Below are 14,672 nucleotides of genomic sequence, written 5' to 3'. Positions count from 1 at the left end.
AAATCGGTTCTCAGTGTGAGCTGGTACATATGTGCGATAACCTTCTATATTCATTGTGACAGGTTGTACAAGTAAACATGTAGCAAAAGAGTAGTAGACCACTAGGGAAGGGTACTACAGTGCAAATCGGGAGTCGAACTGGGAGTCGAACCACCAGGGAAGGGTAGTACAGTGGAAATCAGGAGTGGAACCCAGGCTGCGGAGGTGAGAGCGCAGAATCCTAAACACTAGACCACCAGGGAAGGGTACTACAGTGCAAATCAGGAGTCGAACTGAGAGTCGAACCACCAGGGAAGGGTACTACAGTGGAAATCAGGAGTCGAACCCGGGCCGCGGCAGTGAGAGCGCCGAATCCTAACCACTAGACCACCAGGGAAGGGTACTTCAGTGCAATTCGTTTCCCAGTTTGAAATGGTACATATAGTTGAATTCGTAAGTTTCCATCCACTTAGGCTGGAGTCATTAAAACCTGTTTGTCAACCCCTCCCCACATTTCTTGCTAACAAACGATCGTTTTGGCAGACGGTTAGGACATTTACTTTGTGCATGACACAAGTCATTTTTCCAACAATTGTTTACATTGGGATTATTTCACTTATAATTCACTGTATCACAAATTCAGTGGGCCAGAAGTTTACATACAATGAGTTGGCTGTGCCGAACCCGGGCCGCAGCGGTGAGAGCACCGAATCCTAACCACTAGACCACCAGGGAAGGGTACTACAGTGCAAGTCGGTTCCATGTGTGAGCTGGTACATATGTGCGATAACCTTCTATATTCATTGTGACAGGTTGTTCAAGTAAACATGTAGCAAAAGAGTAGTTCCCTGACCGGGAATCGAACCCGGGCCGCGGCGAGAGCACCGAATCCTAACCACTAGACCACCAGGGAAGGGTACAACAGTGCAAATCGGTTCCCAGTGTGAGCTGGTACATATGTGCGATAACCTTCTATATTCATTGTGACAGGTTGCACACGTAAACATGTAGCAAAAGAGCAGTTCCCTGACCGGGAATCGAATCCTAACCACTAGACCACAAGGGAAGGATAATACAGCGTAAATCGGTTCCCAGTGTGAGCTGGTACATATGTGCGATAACCTTCTATATTCATTGTGACAGGTTGCACAAGTAAACATGTAGCAAAAGAGTAGCTCGCTGACCGGGAATCGAAACCGGGCAAAGGCCGAATCCTAACCACTAGACCACCAGGGAAGGGTACTAGAGGGGAATTCGTTTCCCAGTTTGAAATTGTACATATAGTTGAAGTCGTAAGTTTCCATCCACTTAGGCTGGAGTCATTAAAACCTGTTTGTCAACCCCTCCACACATTTCGTGCTAACAAACGATAGTTTTGGGAGTCGGTTAGGACATCTACTTTGTGCATGACACAAGTCATTTTTCCAACAATTGTTTACAGAGGGATTATTTCACTTATAATTCACTGTATCACAAATTCAGTGGGCCAGAGTTTACATACACTAAGTTGGCTGTGCCTTTAAACAGTTTGTAAAATTCCCGAAAATGATGTCATGGCTTTAGAAGCTTCTGATAGGCTAATTGACATCCTTTGAGTCAATTGGAGGTGTACCTGTAGATGTATTTCAAGGCCTACCTTCAAACTCAGTGCCTCTTTGCTTGACTCCATGGGAAAAGCAAAGGAAATCAGGCAAGACCTCAGAAAAAAATGTAGATCTCCACAAGTCTGGTTCCTCCTTGGGAGCAATTTCCAAACGCCTGAAGGTACCTCGCTCATCTGTAGAAACAATAGTACGCAAGTATAAACACCATGGGACCACGCAGGCGTCATACCGCTCAGGAAGGAGACGCGTTCTCTCTCCTAGAGATGAACGTACTTTGGGTCGAAAAGTGCAAATCCATCCCAGAACAACAGCAAAGGACCTTGTGAAGATGCTGGAGGAAACAGGTACAAAATGGTCTATATCCACAGGCAAACGAGTCCTATATCGACATACCCCGAGAGGCCGCTCAGCAAGGAAGAAGCTACTGCTCCAAAACCGCCATAAAAAAGCCATACTACAGTTTGGGGACAAAGATCCTAGTTTTTGGAGAAATGTCCTCTGGTCTGATGAAACAAAAATCAAACTGTTTGGCCATAATGACCATTGTTATGTTTGGAGGGAAAAGGGGGAGGCTTTCAAGCCGAAGAACACCATCATGTTGTGGGGGTGCTTTGCTGCAGGAGGGTCTGGTGCACCACTAGAACACCTGGGAAGGACACTGCAGGGCAAATCGGTTTGCAATTTGAAGTGGTACATATGTGCGACAACCTACTAAATTCATAGTGACAGGTTGCACAAGTAAACAAGGAGCATAGACTATTTCCCTGACCGGGAATCGAACCCGGGCCGCGGCGGTGAGAGCGCCGAATCCTAACCACTAGACCACCAGGGAAGGATAATACAGTGCAAATTGGTTCTCAGTGTGAGCTGGTACATATGTGCGATAACCTTCTATATTCATTGTGACAGGTTGTACAAGTAAAGATGTAGCAAAAGAGTAGTTCCCTGACCGGGAATCGAACCCGGGCCGCGGCGGTGAGAGCGCCGAATCCTAACCACTAGACCACCAGGGAAGGGTACGACAGTGCAAATCGGTTCCAAGTGTGAGCTGGTACATATGTGTGATAACCTTCTATATTCATTGTGACAGGTTGTACAAGTAAACATGTAGCAAATAGTAGTTCCCTGACCGGGAATCGAACCCGGGCCGCGGCAGTGAGAGCGCCGAATCCTAACCACTAGACCACCAGGGAAGGGTACTACAGTGCAATTCGTTTCCCAGTTTGAAATGGTACATATAGTTGAAGTCGTAAGTTTCCATCCACTTAGGCTGGAGTCATTAAAACCTGTTTGTCAACCCCTCCCCACATTTCTTGCTAACAAACGATCGTTTTGGCAGACGGTTAGGACATCTACTTTGTGCATGACACAAGTCATTTTTCCAACAATTGTTTACATTGGGATTATTTCACTTATAATTCACTGTATCACAAATTCAGTGGGCCAGAAGTTTACATACAATGAGTTGGCTGTGCCTTTAAACAGTTTGTAAAATTCCCGAAAATGATGTCATGGCTTTAGAAGCTTCTGATAGGCTAATTGACATCCTTTGAGTCAATTGGAGGTGTACCTGTAGATGTATTTCAAGGCCTACCTTCAAACTCAGTGCCTCTTTGCTTGACTCCATGGGAAAAGCAAAGGAAATCAGGCAAAACCTCAGAAAAAAATGTAGACCTCCACAAGTCTGGTTCCTCCTTGGGAGCAATTTCCAAACGCCTGAAGGTACCTCGCTCATCTGTAGAAACAATAGTACGCAAGTATAAACAGCATGGTATGACGCAGGCGTCATACCGCTCAGGAAGGAGACGCGTTATCTCTCCTAGAGATGAACGTACTTTGGGTCGAAAAGTGCAAATCCATCCCAGAACAACAGCAAAGGACCTTGTGAAGATGCTGGAGGAAACAGGTACTAAATGGTCTATATCCACAGGCAAACGAGTCCTATATCGACATACCCCGAGAGGCCGCTCAGCAAGGAAGAAGCTACTGCTCCAAAACCGCCATAAAAAAGCCATACTACAGTTTGGGGACAAAGATCCTAGTTTTTGGAGAAATGTCCTCTGGTCTGATGAAACAAAATCAAACTGTTTGGCCATAATGACCATTGTTATGTTTGGAGGGAAAAGGGGGAGGCTTTCAAGCCGAAGAACACCATCATGTTGTGGGGGTGCTTTGCTGCAGGAGGGTCTGGTGCACCACTAGAACACCTGGGAAGGACACTGCAGGGCAAATCGGTTTGCAATTTGAAGTGGTACATATGTGCGACAACCTACTAAATTCATAGTGACAGGTTGCACAAGTAAACAAGGAGCATAGACTATTTCCCTGACCGGGAATCGAACCCGGGCCGCGGCGGTGAGAGCGCCGAATCCTAACCACTAGACCACCAGGGAAGGATAATACAGTGCAAATTGGTTCTCAGTGTGAGCTGGTACATATGTGCGATAACCTTCTATATTCATTGTGACAGGTTGTACAAGTAAAGATGTAGCAAAAGAGTAGTTCCCTGACCGGGAATCGAACGCGGGCCGCGGCGGTGAGAGCGCCGAATCCTAACCACTAGACCACCAGGGAAGGGTACGAAAGTGCAAATCGGTTCCAAGTGTGAGCTGGTACATATGTGTGATAACCTTCTATATTCATTGTGACAGGTTGTACAAGTAAACATGTAGCAATATAGTAGTTCCCTGACCGGGAATCGAACCCGGGCCGCGGCAGTGAGAGCGCCGAATCCTAACCACTAGACGAACAGGGAAGGGTACTACAGTGCAATTCGTTTCCCAGTTTGAAATGGTACATATAGTTGAAGTCGTAAGTTTCCATCCACTTAGGCTGGAGTCATTAAAACCTGTTTGTCAACCCCTCCCCACATTTCTTGCTAACAAACGATCGTTTTGGCAGACGGTTAGGACATCTACTTTGTGCATGACACAAGTCATTTTTCCAACAATTGTTTACATTGGGATTATTTCACTTATAATTCACTGTATCACAAATTCAGTGGGCCAGAAGTTTACATACAATGAGTTGGCTGTGCCTTTAAACAGTTTGTAAAATTCCCGAAAATGATGTCATGGCTTTAGAAGCTTCTGATAGGCTAATTGACATCCTTTGAGTCAATTGGAGGAGTACCTGTAGATGTATTTCAAGGCCTACCTTCAAACTCAGTGCCTCTTTGCTTGACTCCATGGGAAAAGCAAAGGAAATCAGGCAAAACCTCAGAAAAAAATGTAGACCTCCACAAGTCTGGTTCCTCCTTGGGAGCAATTTCCAAACGCCTGAAGGTACCTCGCTCATCTGTAGAAACAATAGTACGCAAGTATAAACACCATGGTATGACGCAGGCGTCATACCGCTCAGGAAGGAGACGCGTTCTCTCTCCTAGAGATGAACGTACTTTGGGTCGAAAAGTGCAAATCCATCCCAGAACAACAGCAAAGGACCTTGTGAAGATGCTGGAGGAAACAGGTACAAAATGGTCTATATCCACAGGCAAACGAGTCCTATATCGACATACCCCGAGAGGCCGCTCAGCAAGGAAGAAGCTACTGCTCCAAAACCGCCATAAAAAAGCCATACTACAGTTTGGGGACAAACGCAGAACCGCTGGGAAGGAGACTGCAGTTCTCTCTCCTAAGATGAACGTACTTTGGTGTGAAAAGTGCAAATCCATCCCAGAACAACAGCAAAGGACCTTGTGAAGATGCTGGAGGAAACAGGTAAAAATGGTCTATATCCACAGGCAAACGAGTCCTATATCGAATACCTCGAGAGCCCGCTCAGAACACCATCATGTTGTGGGGTGCTTTGCTGCAGGAGGGTCTGGTGCACCACTAGAACACCTGGGAAGGACACTGCAGTGCAAATCGGTTCCCAGTGTGAGATGGTACATATGTGCGATAACCTTCTATATTCATTGTGACAGGTTGCACAAGTAAACATGTAGCAAAAGATTAGTTCCCTGAACGGGAATCGAACCCAGGTCGCGGCGGTGAGAGCACTGAATCCTAACCACTAGACCACCAGGGAAGGGTACTACAGTGCAAATCGGTTCCCAGTGTTAGCTGGTACATATGTGCGATAACCTTCTATATTCATTGTGACAGGTTGCACACGTAAACATGTAGCAAAAGAGCAGTTCACTGACCGGGAATCGAATCCTAACCACTAGACCACCAGGGAAGGATACTACAGTGCAATTCGTTTCCCAGTTTGAAATGGTACATATAGTTGAAGTCGTAAGTTTCCATCCACTTAGGCTGGAGTCATTAAAACTTTGGGTCGAAAAGTGCAAATCCATCCCAGAACAACAGCAAAGGACCTTGTGAAGATGCTGGAGGAAACAGGTACAAAATGGTCTATATCCACAGGCAAACGAGTCCTATATCGACATACCCCGAGAGGCCGCTCAGCAAGGAAGAAGCTACTGCTCCAAAACCGCCATAAAAAGCCATACTACAGTTTGGGGACAAAGATCCTAGTTTTTGGAGAAATGTCCTCTGGTCTGATGAAACAAAAATCGAACTGTTTGGCCATAATGACCATTGTTATGTTTGGAGGGAAAAGGGGAGGCTTTCAAGCCGAAGAACACCATCATGTTGTGGGGGTGCTTTGCTGCAGGAGGGTCTGGTGCACCACTAGAACACCTGGGAAGGACACTGCAGGGCAAATCGGTTTGCAATTTGAAGTGGTACATATGTGCGACAACCTACTAAATTCATAGTGACAGGTTGCACAAGTAAACAAGGAGCATAGACTATTTCCCTGACCGGGAATCGAACCCGTAAACAGTGAGAGCGCCGAATCCTAACCACTAGACCACCAGGGAAGGATAATACAGTGCAAATTGGTTCTCAGTGTGAGCTGGTACATATGTGCGATAACCTTCTATTTTCATTGTGACAGGTTGTAGAAGTAAAGATGTAGCAAAAAGAGTAGTTCCCTGACCGGGAATCGAACCCGGGCCGCGGCGGTGAGAGCGCCGAATCCTAACCACTAGACCACCAGGGAAGGGTACGACAGTGCAAATCGGTTCCAAGTGTGAGCTGGTACATATGTGCGATAACCTTCTATATTCATTGTGACAGGTTGTACAAGTAAACATGTAGCAAAGAGTAGTTCCCTGACCGTGAATCGAACCTAACGGGCCGCAGCGGTGAGAGCGCCGAATCCTAACCACTAGACCACCAGGGAAGGGTACTACAGTGCAAATCGGGAGTCAAACTGGGAGTCGAACCACCAGGGAAGGGTACTACAGTGGAAATCGGGAGTCGAACCCGGGCCGCGGCGGTGAGAGCGCCGAATCCTAACCACTAGACCACCAGGGAAGGGTACTACAGTGCAATTCGTTTCCCAGATTGAAATGCAAGGAAGCACCTTCCTCTGCAAGGAAGAAGCTACTGCTCCAAAACCGCCATAAAAAAGCCATACTACAGTTTGGGGACAAAGATCCTAGTTTTTGGAGAAATGTCCTCTGGTCTGATGAAACAAAAATCGAACTGTTTGGCCATAATGACCATTGTTATGTTTGGAGGAAAAGGTGAGGATTTCAAGCCGAAGAACACCATCATGTTGTGGGGTTGCTTTGCTGCAGGAGGGTCTAGTGCACCACTAGAACACCTGGGAAGGACACAGCAGGGCAAATCGGTTTGCAATTTGAAGTGGTACATATGTGCGACAACCTACTAAATTCATAGTGACAGGTTGCACAAGTAAACAAGGAGCATAGACTATTTCCCTGACCGGGAATCGAACCCGGCTGCGGCGGTGAGAGCGCCGAATCCTAACCACTAGACCACCAGGGAAGGATAATACAGTGCAAATTGGTTCTCAGTGTGAGCTGGTACATATGTGCGATAACCTTCTATATTCATTGTGACAGGTTGTACAAGTAAACATGTAGCAAAGAGTAGTTCCCTGACCGGGAATCGAACCCGGGCCGCGGCGGTGAGAGCGCCGAATCCTAACCACTAGACCACCAGGGAAGGGTACTACAGTGCAATTCGTTTCCCAGTTTGAAATGGTACATATAGTTGAAGTCGTAAGTTTCCATCCACTTAGGCTGGAGTCATTAAAACCTGTTTGTCAACCCTCCACACATTTTTGCTAACAAACGATAGTTTTGGCAGTCGGTTAGGACATCTACTTTGTGCATGACACAAGTCATTTTTCCAACAATTGTTTACAGAGGGATTATTTCACTTATAATTCACTGTATCACAAATTCAGTGGGCCAGAAGTTTACATACACTAAGTTGGCTGTGCCTTTAAACAGTTTGTAAAATTCCCGAAAATGATGTCATGGCTTTAGAAGCTTCTGATAGGCTAATTGACATCCTTTGAGTCAATTGGAGGTGTACCTGTAGATGTATTTCAAGGCCTACCTTCAAACTCAGTGCCTCTTTGCTTGACTCCATGGGAAAAGCAAAGGAAATCAGGCAAGACCTCAGAAAAAAATGTAGACCTCCACAAGTCTGGTTCCTCCTTGGGAGCAATTTCCAAACGCCTGAAGGTACCTCGCTCATCTGTAGAAACAATAGTACGCAAGTATAAACACCATGGTATGACGCAGGCGTCATACCGCTCAGGAAGGAGACGCGTTCTCTCTCCTAGAGATGAACGTACTTTGGGTCGAAAAGTGCAAATCCATCCCAGAACAACAGCAAAGGACCTTGTGAAGATGCTGGAGGAAACAGGTACAAAATGGTCTATATCCACAGGCAAACGAGTCCTATATCGACATACCCCGAGAGGCCGCTCAGCAAGGAAGAAGCTACTGCTCCAAAACCGCCATAAAAAAGCCATACTACAGTTTGGGGACAAAGATCCTAGTTTTTGGAGAAATGTCCTCTGGTCTGATGAAACAAAAATTGAACTGTTTGGCCATAATGACCATTGTTATGTTTGGAGGGAAAAGGGGGAGGCTTTCAAGCCGAAGAACACCATCATGTTGTGGGGGTGCTTTGCTGCAGGAGGGTCTGGTGCACCACTAGAACACCTGGGAAGGACACTGCAGGGCAAATCGGTTTGCAATTTGAAGTGGTACATATGTGCGACAACCTACTAAATTCATAATGTCAAGTTGCACAAGGAGCATAGACTATTTCCCTGACCGGGAATCGAACCCGGGCCGCGGCGGTGAGAGCTCCAAATCCTAACCACTAGACCACCAGGGAAGGATAATACAGTGCAAATCAGTTCTCAGTGTGAGCTGGTACATATGTGCGATAACCTTCTATATTCATTGTGACAGGTTGTACAAGTAAACATGTAGCAAAAGAGTAGTTCCCTGATCGGAATCGAACCCGGGAGGGGCGGTGAGAGCGCCGAATCCGAACCACTAGACCACCAGGGAAGGGTACTACAGTGCAAATCGGTTCCAAGTGTGAGCTGGTACATATGTGCGATAACCTTCTATATTCATTGTGACAGGTTGTACAAGTAAACATGTAGCAAAAGAGTAGTTCCCTGACCGGGAATCGAACCCGGGCAGCGGCTGTGAGAGCGCCGAATCCTAAGCACTAGACCACCAGGGAAGGGTACAACATTTCAAATGGGTTCCCAGTGTGAGCTGGTAAATATGTGCGATAACCTTCTATATTCATTGTGACAGGTTGCACACGTAAACATGTAGCAAAAGAGCAGTTCCCTGACCGGGAATCGAATCCTAACCACTAGACCACCAGGGAAGGGTACTACAGTGCAATTCGTTTCCCAGTTTGAAATGGTACATATAGTTGAAGTCGTAAGTTTCCATCCACTTAGGCTGGAGTCATTAAAACCTGTTTGTCAACCCCTCCCCACATTTCTTGCTAACAAACGATAGTTTTGGCAGTCGGTTAGGACATCTACTTTGTGCATGACACAAGTCATTTTTCCAACAATTGTTTACATTGGGATTATTTCACTTATAATTCACTGTATCACAAATTCAGTGGGCCAGAAGTTTACATACAATAAGTTGGCTGTGCCTTTAAACAGTTTGTAAAATTCCCGAAAATGATGTCATGGCTTTAGAAGCTTCTGATAGGCTAATTGACATCCTTTGAGTCAATTGGAGGTGTACCTGTAGATGTATTTCAAGGCCTACCTTCAAACTCAGTGCCTCTTTGCTTGACTCCATGGGAAAAGCAAAGGAAATCAGCAAGACCTCAGAAAAAAAAATGTAGACCTCCACAAGTCTGGTTCCTCCTTGGGAGCAATTTCCAAACGCCTGAAGGTACCTCGCTCATCTGTAGAAACAATAGTATGCAAGTATAAACACCATGGTATGAGGCAGGCGTCATACCGCTCAGGAAGGAGACGCGTTCTCTCTCCTAGAGATGAACGTACTTTGGGTCGAAAAGTGCAAATCCATCCCAGAACAACAGCAAAGGACCTTGTGAAGATGCTGGAGGAAACAGGTACAAAATGGTCTATATCCACAGGCAAACGAGTCCTATATCGACATACCCCGAGAGGCCGCTCAGCAAGGAAGAAGCTACTGCTCCAAAACCGCCATAAAAAGCCATACTACAGTTTGGGGACAAAGATCCTAGTTTTTGGAGAAATGTCCTCTGGTCTGATGAAACAAAAATCGAACTGTTTGGCCATAATGACCATTGTTATGTTTGGAGGAAAAGGGGAGGCTTTCAAGCCGAAGAACACCATCATGTTGTGGGGTGCTTTGCTGCAGGAGGGTCTGGTGCACCACTAGAACACCTGGGAAGGACACTGCAGGGCAAATCGGTTTGCAATTTGAAGTGGTACATATGTGCGACAACCTACTAAATTCATAGTGACAGGTTGCACAAGTAAACAAGGAGCATAGACTATTTCCCTGACCGGGGATCGAACCCGGGCCGCGGCGGTGAGAGCAGAATCCTAACCACTAGACCACCAGGGAAGGGTACAACAGTGCAAATCGGTTCCCAGTGTGAGCTGGTACATATGTGCGATAACCTTCTATATTCATTGTGACAGGTTGCACACGTAAACATGTAGCAAAAGAGCAGTTCCCTGAATCCTAACCACTAGACCACCAGGGAAGGATACAACAGCGTAAATCGGTTCCCAGTGTGAGCTGGTACATATGTGCGATAACCTTCTATATTCATTGTGACAGGTTGCACAAGTAAACATGTAGCAAAAGAGTAGCTTCACTGACCGGAATCGAAACCGGGCCGCCGGGCCGAATCCTAACCACTAGACCACCAGGGAAGGGTACTAGAGTGCAATTCGTTTCCCAGTTTGAAATGGTACATATAGTTGAAGTCGTAAGTTTCCATCCACTTAGGCTGGAGTCATTAAAACCTGTTTGTCAACCCCTCCACACATTTCTTGCTAACAAACGATAGTTTTGGTAGTCGGTTAGGACATCTACTTTGTGCATGACACAAGTCATTTTTCCAACAATTGTTTACAGAGGGATTATTTCACTTATAATTCACTGTATCACAAATTCAGTGGGCCAGAAGTTTACATACACTAAGTTGGCTGTGCCTTTAAACAGTTTGTAAAATTCCCGAAAATGATGTCATGGCTTTAGAAGCTTCTGATAGGCTAATTGACATCCTTTGAGTCAATTGGAGGTGTACCTGTAGATGTATTTCAAGGCCTACCTTCAAACTCAGTGCCTCTTTGCTTGACTCCATGGGAAAAGCAAAGGAAATCAGCCAAGACCTCAGAAAAAAATGTAGACCTCCACAAGTCTGGTTCCTCCTTGGGAGCAATTTCCAAACGCCTGAAGGTACCTCGCTCATCTGTAGAAACAATAGTACGCAAGTATAAACACCATGGGACCACGCAGGCGTCATACCGCTCAGGAAGGAGACGCGTTCTCTCTCCTAGAGATGAACGTACTTTGGGTCGAAAAGTGCAAATCCATCCCAGAACAACAGCAAAGGACCTTGTGAAGATGCTGGAGGAAACAGGTACAAATGGTCTATATCCACAGGCAAACGAGTCCTATATCGACATACCCCGAGAGAAATGCTCAGCAAGGAAGAAGCTACTGCTCCAAAACCGCCATAGCCATACTACAGTTTGGGGACAAAGATCCTAGTTTTGAGAGAAATGTCCTCTGGTCTGATGAAACAAAAATCAAACTGTTTAGCCATAATGACCATTGTTATGTTTGGAGGGAACAAGCCGAAGAACACCATCATGTTGTGGGGGTGCTTTGCTGCAGGAGGGTCTGGTGCACCACTAGAACACCTGGGAAGGACACTGCAGTGCAAATCGGTTCCCAGTGTGAGATGGTACATATGTGCGATAACCTTCTATATTCATTGTGACAGGTTGCACAAGTAAACATGTAGCAAGAGTGTAGTTCCCTGAACGGGAATCGAACACGGGTCACGGCGGTGAGAGCGCCGAATCCTAACCACTAGACCACCAGGGAAGTGTACTACAGTGCAAATCGGTTCCCAGTGTGAGCTGGTACATATGTGCGATAACCTTCTATATTCATTGTGACAGGTTGCACAAGTAAACATGTAGCAAAAGATTAGTTCCCTGAACGGAAATCGAACCCGGGCAGCGGCTGTGAGAGCGCCGAATCCTAAGCACTAGACCACCAGGGAAGGGTACAACATTTCAAATCGGTTCCCAGTGTGAGCTGGTACATATGTGCGATAACCTTCTATATTCATTGTGACAGGTTGCACACGTAAACATGTAGCAAAAGAGCAGTTCACTGACCGGGAATCGAATCCTAACCACTAGACCACCAGGGAAGGATACTACAGTGCAATTCGTTTCCCAGTTTGAAATGGTACATATAGTTGAAGTCGTAAGTTTCCATCCACTTGGCTGGAGTCATTAAAACTTTGGGTCGAAAAGTGCAAATCCATCCCAGAACAACAACAAGGACCTTGTGAAGATGCTGGAGGAAACAGGTACAAAATGGTCTATATCCACAGAGCGCGAGTCCTATATCGACATACCCAGAGAGGCCGCTCAGCAAGGAAGAAGCTACTGCTCCAAAAACCGCCATAAAAAAGCCATACTACAGTTTTGGGGACAAGATCTGTTTTTTGGAGAAATGTCCTCTGGTCTGATGAAACAAAAATCCAACTGTTTGGCCATAATGACCATTATTATGTTTGGAGGGAAAAGGGGAGGCTTTCAAGCAGAATAACACCATCATGTTGTGGGGGGTGCTTTGCTGCAAGGAGGGTTTGGTGCACCACTAGAACACCTGGGAATGACTTACTGCAGAGCAAATCGGTTAGCAATTTGAAGTGGTATATGTGCGACAACCTACTATATTCATTGTGACAGGCTGTACAAGTAAACATGTAGCAGCAAGTAGTTCCCTGACCGGGGAATCGAAACCGGGCCGCGGCGGTGAGAGCGCCAGTCCTAAACACTAGACCACCAGGAAGGTGCTGCAGAGTGCAATTCGTTTCCCAGTTTGAAAATGGTACATATAGTTGAAGTCGTAAGTTTCCATCCACTTAGGCTGGAGTCATTAAAACCTGTTTGTCAACCCCTCCCCACATTTCTTGCTAACAACTATCGTTTTGGCAGACGGTTAGGACATCTATGACACAAGTCATTTTCCAACAATTGTTTACATTGGGATTATTTCACTTATAATTCACTGTATCACAAATTCAGTGGGCCAGAAGTTTACATACAATGAGTTGGCTGTGCCTTTAAACAGTTTGTAAAATTCCCGAAAATGATGTCATGGCTTTAGAAGCTTCTGATAGGCTAATTGACATCCTTTGAGTCAATTGGAGGAGTACCTGTAGATGTATTTCAAGGCCTACCTTCAAACTCAGTGCCTCTTTGCTTGACTCCATGGGAAAAGCAAAGGAAATCAGGCAAAACCTCAGAAAAAAATGTAGACCTCCACAAGTCTGGTTCCTCCTTGGGAGCAATTTCCAAACGCCTGAAGGTACCTCGCTCATCTGTAGAAACAATAGTACGCAAGTATAAACACCATGGGACCACGCAGGCGTCATACCGCTCAGGAAGGAGACGCGTTCTCTCTCCTAGAGATGAACGTACTTTGGGTCGAAAAGTGCAAATCCATCCCAGAACAACAGCAAAGGACCTTGTGAAGATGCTGGAGGAAACAGGTACAAAATGGTCTATATCCACAGGCAAACGAGTCCTATATCGACATACCCCGAGAGGCCGCTCAGCAAGGAAGAAGCTACTGCTCCAAAACCGCCATAAAAAAGCCATACTACAGTTTGGGGACAAAGATCCTAGTTTTTGGAGAAATGTCCTCTGGTCTGATGAAACAAAAATCAAACTGTTTGGCCATAATGACCATTGTTATGTTTGGAGGGAAAGGCGGAGGCTTTCAGCCGAAGAACACCATCATGTTGTGGGGTGCTTTGCTGCAGGAGGGTCTGGTGCACCACTAGAACACCTGGGAAGGACACTGCAGTGCAAATCGGTTCCCAGTGTGAGATGGTACATATGTGCGATAACCTTCTATATTCATTGTGACAGGTTGCACAAGTAAACATGTAGCAAGAGCGTAGTTCCCTGAACGGGAATCGAACACGGGTCACGGCGGTGAGAGCGCCGAATCCTAACCACTAGACCACCAGGGAAGTGTACTACAGTGCAAATCGGTTCCCAGTGTGAGCTGGTACATATGTGCGATAACCTTCTATATTCATTGTGACAGGTTGCACAAGTAAACATGTAGCAAAAGATTAGTTCCCTGAACGGAAATCGAACCCGGGCAGCGGCTGTGAGAGCGCCGAATCCTAAGCACTAGACCACCAGGGAAGGGTACAACATTTCAAATCGGTTCCCAGTGTGAGCTGGTACATATGTGCGATAACCTTCTATATTCATTGTGACAGGTTGCACACGTAAACATGTAGCAAAAGAGCAGTTCACTGACCGGGAATCGAATCCTAACCACTAGACCACCAGGGAAGGATACTACAGTGCAATTCGTTTCCCAGTTTGAAATGGTACATATAGTTGAAGTCGTAAGTTTCCATCCACTTAGGCTGGAGTCATTAAAACTTTGGGTCGAAAAGTGCAAATCCATCCCAGAACAACAGCAAAGGACCTTGTGAAGATGCTGGAGGAAACAGGTACAAAATGGTCTATATCCACAGGCAAACGAGTCCT

General features: G+C 45.9%; 5 non-coding genes across 5 annotated transcripts; all 5 read right to left on the bottom strand.

Annotated features, from left to right (window-relative positions):
- Positions 1-2,343: 2,343 nt before the first annotated feature.
- Positions 2,344-2,415, bottom strand: trnae-cuc. Its single transcript has one exon. It is a non-coding gene; the product is annotated as a tRNA-Glu (tRNA).
- Positions 2,416-2,524: 109 nt separating this feature from the next.
- On the bottom strand, positions 2,525-2,596 carry trnae-cuc. Its single transcript has one exon. It is a non-coding gene; the product is annotated as a tRNA-Glu (tRNA).
- Positions 2,597-3,904: 1,308 nt separating this feature from the next.
- Positions 3,905-3,976, bottom strand: trnae-cuc. Its single transcript has one exon. It is a non-coding gene; the product is annotated as a tRNA-Glu (tRNA).
- A 2,545-nt stretch (positions 3,977-6,521) lies between these two features.
- trnae-cuc lies at positions 6,522-6,593 on the bottom strand. The gene has a single exon. It is a non-coding gene; the product is annotated as a tRNA-Glu (tRNA).
- A 902-nt stretch (positions 6,594-7,495) lies between these two features.
- Positions 7,496-7,567, bottom strand: trnae-cuc. Its single transcript has one exon. It is a non-coding gene; the product is annotated as a tRNA-Glu (tRNA).
- Between the last annotated feature and the right edge of the window lie 7,105 nt (positions 7,568-14,672).

Source organism: Oncorhynchus gorbuscha, unplaced genomic scaffold (genome assembly GCF_021184085.1).
Source record: "Oncorhynchus gorbuscha isolate QuinsamMale2020 ecotype Even-year unplaced genomic scaffold, OgorEven_v1.0 Un_scaffold_7201, whole genome shotgun sequence".
In the NCBI taxonomy this organism is placed as follows: Eukaryota; Metazoa; Chordata; class Actinopteri; order Salmoniformes; family Salmonidae; genus Oncorhynchus; species Oncorhynchus gorbuscha.
This window is presented reverse-complemented; position numbering and strand designations above follow the sequence as displayed.